Below are 11463 nucleotides of genomic sequence, written 5' to 3'. Positions count from 1 at the left end.
TGAAGGAGCAACGCTGCTGACCAGTGGCCAGCCAGATGCAGCCCCATTCACTGGAACACTTTGAGCTCTGCCCTTCAGCCAGTTCTTCACCCAGCACACCATGAACCCACTCATCCCACAGCTGGAGGGCTTGTCCAGAGGGGTGCTGTACTAAAATCCAGGAAAACTACATCCACTCCTTCCTTTCATCCACTATGGAAATTACCCTCTCACAGAAGGATACCAAATTACTTAAACAAGAATTTCCCTTTGTGAACCCATGTTAACTACAAATTCTTCTTTAGATGGCTTTTAATAGTACCCAATATAACCTTCTCCATATTTTCTCCAGGAACTGAGGTTAGGCTAACAGGTCTGCAGTTCTCTGAGTCTTCCCTCACATACCTTTTTGTAGGTGGGACTAACATCCTGCCAGTAGGTGTTGGAACCCAGGACATTTCTGGTTGTCCTGGCTCAAGCCCTTGCCAGGGGGCTCAGTGCCCAAGACACCTGTGACTTTGATTTTGACCCATAGAGAAAATTGCCACCTTTAGATGAAGAATTACAAATCAAGAGAGTTTAAGTAGAATAATAGTTAGTTTGCCATGGGGTGAAAAGTAAATTTTTGGAGTTTTAGAATGGGAGCTCAGAGTCCCAGGATGGAGGAATTTGGGTGTGCCGTCCTTTCTTCTTCCTAACCTCCATGTTCTGGGTGATGTTGGCACTTTTAGATTGGTTTAAGGTAGAAACTCACTGTCTAACATAGGTGATAGGTATTGGGAAGTTATTGTAAATAATGTACACGTAGTTTTTAGTATAAAAAGATAACACCGTCTCTGAGGGCGGTAAGTGTGCCTCTGACTGACCTGCTGAACAGACCTTGGCAGGCCAGAGAAAGAATGTTAGAGATAAAAAATAATAAACAACCTTAAAAACTGCAGCCGAGGAATTCTGACTCCTTCTTCCACTGCCAAGCTGAGAAAAGAGACTTGTACGTATCTGTGAGTCACTCTGACCAGCAAACATCCCGCCAGTAGGGAGCTCCCCAGACTCCCAAGACCTTGGGTAGATGATCAAGAGGAGTCCTGCCATAATATCTGCGGGCTCCTTCAGACCTCTGGTGTGAATTTCATCAGGCCCCACGGACTTGTGAGCGTTCACCCAGTGAGCCGCTCCTTTGCAATTTCAGTGTCTGCAAACGGAAGGTCACTGCTCCCACTCTCGTGGTCCTCAAATTCAGGGGACAGGGCAGCCCAAGGTCTATCATTATAACGGGTTGAGGACAAAAAAAGCTTTGAATGGCTTAATTCCGCTGAAGTTGCCATGCATGTTGCCTTTCTTAATTGGAAGGAGCGGGGATCCCTTCCCGGCTGTGAGGCACCTCCGTGAGGCGCCGCCTGACCGCCAGGGGGCGCCCTCCGCCCGCGGCAGCCTCGGGCTCTGCCGGGGCCGCGGGCTGGAAATCCGGGATCGCCTCATGGAGCTGAGCGCGGCTGGGGAGAGCGAGCGCCTCCTGGGACACTGGCGGCCAATGGCATCCTGGCCTGGCTCAGCCAGGTGTGGCCAGCAGGAGCAGGGCAGGGACCGTCCCCCTGTACCCAGCACTGCTGAGGCCACAGCTCCAATCCTGTGCTCAGTTCTGGGCCCCTCAGTGCCAGAGAGACATTGAGGGGCTGGAGCGTGTCCAGGGAAGGAGGCACAAGGGCACAAGTGTGCTCAGGGACACAAGTGCTGTGAGGGGCAGCTGAGGGAGCTGGGGGTGTTCAGCCTGGAGAAAAGGAGGCTCAGGGGGGACCTTGCTGCTCTCCAGAGCTGTCTGACAGGAGGATGCAGCCAGGTGAGGTCGGCCTCTCCTCTCAGGTAGTAAATGGCAGAACAAGAGGAAATGGTCTCAAGTTGCACCAAGGGAAGCTTATACTGGATGTTATGGAGAATTTTTTCCTTGAAAGGGTGGTCACGCATTGGAACAGAGTGCCCAGGGAAGTGGTACAATCGCCATCTCTGGAAGTGTTCAAAAAACCTGTGGCTGTAGCACCTGGGGACATGGTTTAGTGGTGAACACAGTGGGGTCAGGTTAACAGTTGTCCTGTATGATCTTACAGGCCTTTTCCAACATCAACCTCAACCATCCTACAATTCTATAATTTTAACACAAAATTACAGAAAAACTCTACATTTTACCTTCCAAATCTACACCTTGGCTTAAAACACATTGTCTTTAGCCTATTGTGTTCTGTGGAACACACTAGGTTTATGTGGCTGCATTAGAAATAATTAAACATAGTAAGAAGTTGTAATGCCATGTTGTGCCCTTTATGAGCTATGCCAGAGATGTGTCTGCATGCACCAAGGGCATTTTTAAGATGGGAAAAACCCAAACGATTTGACAAAGTTCTTTTTTTTTTTTCGCTGAAGGCAAAGGAAAAAAACCCTTGGTGCTGAGGAGATTCTCACTGATTTTCAGGGTCATACTCCCAGATAAGTTTATAGATGGATCATTTTTATAAAAAACCTTTTCTGGGAATAAATTTCAATTGCTGTGATTAGAGTATGTTTCCTACTCTCTCCTCTGTGATGTCTTTGGAAATGACAGTATCATGTTCACTGCCCCAACAGAAACACTGTCATGAATGTAGTTTAATACAAACAGTTGTCCATAGTTTAGAAGACAATTATTTATCAAATAGTTTAGAAGACAATTACCCAGCTGCTTTTAAGAGGGAACACAGGATAAACATGTTCAGCCTGTTGTTTTTTTCTGGGAGGTGCCAAACATGCGCAGGTCTCTTGGCATTACAGATCAATTACCAGCTCTCTTCAATCCAGACTTGAAGATAAAATCTATTTCGCTTGGTCAACATTTATTAAGCCTCATTAGTCTTTTTAAACATTCAGGATTTATGCCAAACAGTTGAAATGACAATTTTTGTGGGTTTTTTTTTTTTTTTTTGCCTTCATGTAGTAGTTACAGCTAGCTAAAGGCAGCTGGCAGACTCAGTTGCCTGGTCCTTTGATTTGGGTCATTTTTCTATGCAAGGAAAACAGAGTGTGACTAGATCAAAGCTGGAGTTCAGATATATATGTACAGTCTTGGCAGCCACCCTGAATTTATTCCAGTCTAACTCAAATCAAAATCTGGCTTGTGATTTCCAAATAGCAGAATGCCTTGTTCTTTCTTTTGGTTAAGTTCTGACTGACTTGTAAGGAAACGGGAAAAGGTGTGACTGTTCCAGATAGATCCAAAAACAGAAGTAAGTGCATATTTGACTACAAATTTAGGAAGTTTTTTTAAAACGTGCATTGTCTAAGATATTGTACTATTTACAGCCCCAGGAAACACAATGGCCTTTTCATAATGCAAAAATAATCAGAGTTATTTGAAAAAGTCTTTAGCTCACTGTTAATGCAATGGAGATAACAGGAGTTCCCTCCTTAGCATGCTGAGAGAATTGAACAACCATTGGCTTGTACATACTGGCTATAGAATCAGAGGGTGAAATCAGGTCTTGGAAGTGGTCACTGTAACCTGCGACATTTGATGTGACTGCTGAAGTTATGGCTGATATCACTGCTTTGAAGGGATGGGCAATGCTGACAAGGGGTTTCGTGGTGTAAGTGGGCTGGGTGGTAGCGGTGGACTGAGAGATATTGATGGATCAGTATCTCTGATTGCTGGGGAGGGGGGCAACATGAAAATGTGTGTGCCAAACAGAGATCCCACACAAAAGAAATGTAAACAAAGGAGGGCACACAACAAAAATGACAGTTTTCATAAAGTAGTGACTTAGTAATAATGTCATGCACATGATTTCGTAAATCAGTCTACACATTCTTCTTCTTTCACAGATGTTATGCCAGTTTTCAGGCAGGGGATATTTCATTTATCATACCCCAACAGCATGAAAAAGCAACATTATAACACCCTGCTACACCATGGTTGTTCAGTTTTGGACACACACTCTCTGCCTGTGTATTTCCTGTGGAATTACCTAACTTGTACCTACTAGAAGACCAGGTAAGAAAAAGTTCTTAGAAAAAGACCAAATAAAATTCTGTTCAATGCTATGATTTGCAAACTTATTACTACCTTACATTGTTATAAAGATGTAAAAATGTGAAACACAGAGCACACTTTATCATAAAACAGCTAAGCTTTCAGATAAGTGCATGTATTTTTAAATCTTCCCCTCCAAAAAGAGTGATTTCCTTTTCATTAACTTACATTTCAGCATAGCACTCAATTTTCTAAGGTTGCTTATATATTAAGGCTATCAGATAAAGAGAATTCTGTGATCAATCTTAATCCTAAAATATCTAAGTCCTATGATGGAATCATAATAGGAATAGGAATGAGTAAAATTATCTGGTTACACTTCTTGGTGAAAAATGTTTAGGAAAACACTTCAACATATGAAGCTAAGTGGGTACTTAATATTTTCTTAACCGGGCAACTAAGCTCTGCAAGTGTCTCAAAGACCAATATTTTCTGACAGTCATATTGAAAACAAACAAGCAAACAAACCTGATCGGCATTGCTTATTTTGTGTCAATTTTTGAGAACAACTAAAAAATTTCTCTTGGAATGTATATTAAACCGTAGTTCAAAATGTCTTACAACATCTTCCCACAAGGTGAAAGTTCAACTGAAGTAATGCTACAATCAAGGTGCAGCTTGCATCATTTACTCATTAGTGGAATGCCTTGCCAAGATTAAAACAGAGAGTGGAATGCAGCCCCACAGGTCTTGTTGAAGCCTAACCTCTTTGCCTTTTATTCTGCTTTTGCAAAACCTTCCCCTCTCTCTCCTTGCTTAAAGAAGGTGTTTAGGAACTGTTCAGAATAAAAATACAAACTCCTCAAGTCCAATATGGGTAAAAAAACAGAGATATTTACCCCCCTCCTCCAACTTTCTATACTTAATACAGAAAAAAAAATCTTGAAAATAGATAATTATTTTTGTGAGAAGGAATAATTTATTATTTATTATTTAACTAAAATAGTATTTAACTAAAATTTCTTCAAGCTAGACATTTCAATGAAATGGCTTTTGGATATGTAAGAATTAAAATAAAGGAGTAAAACTGCTTACTTCTGCATTATTTATATAATATCTTTTCTCCACAGTATCTTTTTATACGTAGAATAGTTTTATTTTACACCATTCAAATGGTTTTACTTATGCTTTGTTGGATTGCCAAAAACTAAAAAGAAGAAAAAAAATTTGGTCTTAATTTCACACTGAAGTTGATACTCAATTTTTGCTTTTCCTTGTGTAACACCTCATATGCTTCTACAGAATGCTTTTCCTCCAAGTATGATTTAAAATGTCAGAATGCATATTTTTATTTCAAGAACAAAGTCTGTCCTAAGAATAAGTAACACTTCTTTCAATATGCACAAAAATAATGAAGAATTAATAGATCAGTAAGAGAATGTGAGTCTTCAGAAGGGAGCTGGCAGAATCCATGTTTCTGAGACAATAAATATTAAAACTGCTGAAATCATTTTGCATGATCACCTTCATTGCTGTGCTCAGGTTTGGTGTCTCCAGTACAAGAATGACAATGGCATTTAGGAGGGTGTCCAGCAATGGAGATGGTGAGGGGTCTGCAGCATATGACAGCCAAGGTGGAGCTGAGGGAAGCTGGAGATGAAAAGGGGGGGTTTTTTGCACTCTTCACGGTCCTGATGGCACACAGCATAAGGAGAAAGGCTGGCAATCATGATTTGCAACAAGGGAGTTTCTGAGCATGGAAAAGGATTTATATATTTATTTTGTATTGTGTATGCCTATGTCTAAGTAGGCTCTTTTATTGTGAGCATACTTAGACACTGGAAAAAGAACACAAAGAATTGTGAAATCATCAGCCTTGGAGATATTCAAGCTTAACAGGCGAGGATCCTGAACAACCTGCTCAAGAAGACCCTGCTTTAAGCAGGGCTTTGGGCTACATAGCCTCCAGGGATCCCTTGGGGGTTTGGGCTGCATAGCCTCCAGGGATCCCTTTCAATTTGAGCTACTCTGCAATTCTGTGAAAATCTTTTGATATACCCTAGGGTCCCTGTCTTCATAATATTGCATTGATGCAGCCCAAATCTGCAACAGTGCAAAGCCAGTTGGATGAACTGCTGTGTGTCTAGCTAAACTCTTTTCAAATTTCACTAGTTGATTTAATTAAAGGATTTCTTCTCCCTGGAATACATGTTTTGTTTGTGGTGAATCATCACAATGCTGCCTTAGATGATGCTACCTACAACTTTTTCATCAAGGTGTGAAGGAAAAGTAGCAGTTCCAGTAAAGTGTAAAAACAATTATGGAAAGATTGTCCCAACCGTTCTGTTGGGTTGGGAGTGGAAGCAGGGGCCTCACCTGCCTGTAAAATACTATCCTACCCTCATACCTGTTTTAGCTGGGGCCTGGCTCTTCTCAGCCCTAGTCTGTAAGTGAGTGGTAAGATTTAAAGATGCACCACACAATGCAAAGTCTGGCATTCACATTCATGCAGGGAATTGTGGATTCTAGCTTTCACTACTCTAAGTTTAGTCTCAATTACTCTAACAATATCCCAGCATGGACAAGCAGGCAAACTGAAATGAATACTACACAGTCTTAATCAAGAAAGATCTCAGACTGGCAAATTTTGCAATTCAATTTACACAGATTTTATTTTTCATGTAATAGCAAGGCCGAATGCAGTGTCATAGGGTATTCTGATAAAAAAAAAAATGTCAATGTAGTAAAATGACTATTTTCTTTGTGATTTTCTTAAGACTAAAATCCCAAACTATTCTGTATAGTCCAAAGAGCCAAAGATGAATGTTATAGAGGATCTACTGGATCCTGCAGATGCAGAGACAGAAGTATTCCATGAAACCACTGTGAGAATGCAATTCTTTTAAGAGAAAGAAATCTGTCAGACAGTTGAAGAATATTTTCTTTTATTTCAGGGACAGAGAGTTTTGATTAAAAAAAAAGCCTTCAACATGTGCTAAATAGGCTTAAATTTTGATAGTCCTTGGGCTTTATTATGTCTGTCTTTCTGAGACTGAGTTCATGGTTTGAAGCTGTAATCTCCAGTTGTCCCAGTAGCTCTTTCAATATTATATATGTCATGTCAGTGTTGGAAGGTTAAAGATTTGAGTGAGCTCTGTTTGGACTGGTACAAAACCAGAGTCCTTTGAGATTTTGCTAGTTATTAGTGAAAGTAACACTCACGTTGGTTTATTTAGGCCTTGGAAACACTAAATTTGCAATAAAATCCCACCTTTTTTTTTTTTTGTCTGGGTACGGTTGTAAGCAGGGGGTCACATTTCAGGTGAGTTGGAAGTGAGGATGGTGTGTGAGATCAGAATTACAGATGCATAGACTTGTGTGACCTCATTCTGATTGCCTCCAAAAGGCATCTGTTTTACCACTTCTGTTGGCTCCGCTGATTTTCAATGCAAATCAAGTACCTAAACTCCATTCTTTATATTTCCTCATCAATAAATCTCACCACATATTGACATTCTCACCTCTCCTCATTCAGTTGCTTTTGCTTAGTAGATACCTTCTTTGACATTACAATGTGAAAAGACATCTTTCTTCACATTTCCTTCTTGGTAGAGACAGCAGAACCACACGTGCACCCCAGGATATGGCAGTGCAGACATAAGATGTGTTTTTCCACTAAATTTCTTACTGTGACATTTCTCAGATTAAATTTTTTTAGAGAATTTTAGAGAATATTAGCGTATTTTAATTTTAAAATAGTGATTTCCTTTATCTGCAGATTTTTTTTTTTAAGATACAGGATAGTAAGGAGTCTTTTGGCTATCAGGGCCTTTGCAGTGAACCCATGGCAGTGAACCCACAGATCTTTTTGCATCTTTCTGCACATTTGTCCTGAATATGAGTAACCAGCACATACCCCACCTTTCATTAAAAGTTCCCCCAGGACTTTTACAGGGTAACACATCTCAGTGTTGATTCCAGCTGATGCATTCTGTGATTCCATTTGACCTTTGTGCAGCTATCAGGCCTTTCCAGCTCATGACCATCCCAGGAATATCAAGTAATTCTTGGCCTTAGTTCCTAAACATTTCCAACTAATCAGCTATGGTTTTTTTGTTACTAGTTTCCCAATAAATTACATTGTGTTCTGTAGTGATAAATTTAATGTCAGTCCCAAGGCTGCACAGTTCTTCCAAACAATGTTCAGACATTTTAAACCAACTTCTAACCAGGAGAAATAAGAAAATAATGACACAGCAGAGAAAAATTACCTTACATCTTGTTTTATTGTTCCAGTTGTTTATCCTAATTTCACTCATTAGTTTGACATTTGTTTCCTTCCTTTATTTTTCTAAGAGAAAAGTGATTATGTTGAAGATGTGGTATAAGACAATGAAAAATTGTAAATTTAAAAACATGCAGTTAGTGAAGTGAAAATAAATAACATTTATTATTTCATAATAAAACAAGAGCTTTTACTGAATAAATGCTATCTGAAAAATCGTATTGGTATCTTCCCAGAAAAGGCTTCATCACGATAAAACCACTCCATTATTCTAAGAATTTAATACATTAAACCAAATAAATATCTTTAGAAATCATAATTCTCATATATACCATGGATAAAAGAAAAAAGCCCTCCCAAAATGCTGTGGAGGAAAACATAAACTGACCATGAAGGACCTCTAGTGGCAAATATACTTCCAATCAAAAAACCCCTGACATTATGCTTGCTCAGCATTTCAGAAAGAATCACTTCTGCAGTTTCGGATTTTGACTTCAGTTCATGTAACATTTTTTTGTCTTTCCTTCAGTTGGCACAGATGTAAAAAATGTAATTTTGTTACACTAATGTACACAAAGTGTCTCTCTGAACAATGACTTTGCCCTTTACTTTTTGTCATTGTTATCTACTTTTATCACCTATTCAAACTTATGATTTTCTCAGCAGGAGGGACAGTCTGATAAGACACATGAAATGAAATTGTTTAGCAAAAAGGAGTTGAAAGCAGATGAGGATACCAGAGCAATGTCTGTCTCGTATTTGTTATGGCTTTGCTAATTCTTTTATTTGTCCTCAGTGCAAAAGTTTGTTTTTTTAAAAAAGAAAAACAGTAAAAAAAGCTATGCTGGTACTTTTGAGTTATCCTTCATCCATTCTAGAAGATATCCAACTGTAAGAAATATCTGGATTCTTAGTTCCTTTCAGTCATACTTCAAAATAGTTTGATAATTTAGATGCAACTTTTGAATATGAATAATTAATTTTTAAAGAATTCAGTAAATGTATTGCAAAAAATTCTTAGTCAAAAAGGAGAAATATACCTACCTCTTATTCTAGGCCCCCAAGTTCATTTGCAATTAGCTTAGTCCCCAATGTCTAACAAACGGCACTTAAACAGTTGTTGCTGGGTTTTTTTGTTTGTTATTATTGCTAAAATTTAAATTAAAAAGAGATCAAACTTTATTTTGTTTCATATTTTTAGAATTCATAGATACCCCTCTGGCACTGCAATCTTTCTGCAGCTGAGCAGTCCAGGGTAAAGCTCTGGCCTGGCAGTGTCTTTTTGGTGTGAGGCTGCTGCAGCCTACCTGTAGCGAAGAATTCCAAGAGCTGAGCTTAAATGGAGACAAAGAGCACCAAAGACAAGATTCCCCATCTCTGGAAAACTGGCAGCAGATTGCAGACATAGGATGAATTAAATGTGAAGATAAGAGAACCACAGCTGTGGAACTCAGATATGACTAAATACACAGGGACTGATAAGTCAGTTTCTTTTAAACTTTTCTTTAGTTTTGGTTGTGAAGAATCAGGACCAGCATGACCAGATTCATAACTGTCATAACACTGAGACTAATCTTGGCAGACTGATTTCTTGCAGGAGCCAGAGCAGGACTTTTATTGGATTAGGAATTCAAAATTTAAATACCAGTAAACTATTCTGTTATACAAGTAAAGGAAAAATACATAAAAACTCAGTTGAATAAACAAATAGGTATGTATGTTATTAATATAGAAGTATATTTATTAATGCTTTTAAAACATGTAATTATACAGCTTTTCTTTCATAATGACCTTTAAGATTACACCATCACAGAGTCAAAGAGGGTATTTGGGGTCCTCTCCCATATAGCCAATACCTTAGTAGGTATTTGAGCCTGGGCCCTTGGGGAAAGGGGAGACTAAAATTCACCTTCATTAATGACAGGTACATGGAAATGTAAAGATAACCTGAAAATGGCACAGTAATGCCTCTTTGACTCCTAAATCTAATCTTATGAGGATGAATTTGAGGAGTAGAATAAATAAACACAATGTGAATGAGAGAACTATGACAAAGAAAAACGTCTGAAAAAGAATGTTATAGTGTTGGGGGGAGAAAAATTAGATTGTGGTGCCCTGCGGGGAAAAGCTGAAGGTAGAGACCGACAGTGTCTTGTGGCAGAAAATCCTTTCTGCCGGCTCAGCGAGGACAGTGATAAATATTTGCCCCAATGAGGGCCGAAGGTTGCTCTTCCTGGAGACACTTTTGGGGTTCAATTCCACCACATACATCATTAGAAGTACTGTTAAGAAACCCATCAAAGTATGCAAAATGTCACCAGGTTCTCCAGGTGAGCTGCCCTGAGATGTAGGTGAAGACAAACAGGATGTGAAAAATCCAGAGGCATGGCAAAGAAGCAGCAAAGAAATGGGAGACGTTAGAAGACCCGAGGCTGCGCAGAAAGCTGCGAGAAGTTGAACTCGAAGCGTACACAGTAACTCCTGTAACCGGCGGATGCGCTTGAACTGTCCGCGGAGCGCCCTGCGGCTGCTGCTGCCAGGCTCCCGCGTGCCCTGGGGCTCGCTGCCTGCGCAGGGCCGGGGGCACAGCACGGCCCCGCACCGGGGCACCGGGCTGGGCTACTGCCGGGGGGCCCGGCGGGAGAGCGGGAACACCAGCGTGGCGCTGCTAAAGCTCCCCACCTGCACCCAGCGGCTGAAGGAAACTGCGGGGCCGGAGAGGAGAAGCAACATCAGGAGAGCTCCGACCCCCCGTGACCCTCCCGGGGGCGGCCCCTCGGCGGGGACAAAGCCGAGCTCGGCCGCCCTCCGGGGAGCAGAGTGCTGCTGTCCCGGTGCTGCTGCTCATCCCTTCCTTCCGCCGGGTGCCGCCTTCGCAGCGCCCGCCCTCCATCGCTCCCTGCCCGCTGCCGGCGGGCGCGGGGCCGGGGCAGCCGCGCCATGGAGGAGGCGGCCGCTGCTGCCGGGGCGCCGCGGCCCGCGGATGCCACTGCCGGTGCTGAGGCTGCCGATGCTGCCAATGCTGCCAATGCTGCCGATGCTGCCGATGCTGCCAAGCCATCGCCCGGGCCCGCCGCCTCCTCTCCGCGCCGGCTGCTGGCGCTGCTTGGGGCCAAGCTCTGCACCTGGTGAGTCCCCGGCCTCCACGTGGAACCGCGCGGCGCCGGCCTCCCCGCCCGCCGGCTTCCGGGCCGCCCGCCGGAGC

The sequence above is a fragment of the Ammospiza caudacuta genome, chromosome 2 (assembly GCF_027887145.1).
Source record: "Ammospiza caudacuta isolate bAmmCau1 chromosome 2, bAmmCau1.pri, whole genome shotgun sequence".
In the NCBI taxonomy this organism is placed as follows: Eukaryota; Metazoa; Chordata; class Aves; order Passeriformes; family Passerellidae; genus Ammospiza; species Ammospiza caudacuta.
This window is presented reverse-complemented; position numbering follows the sequence as displayed.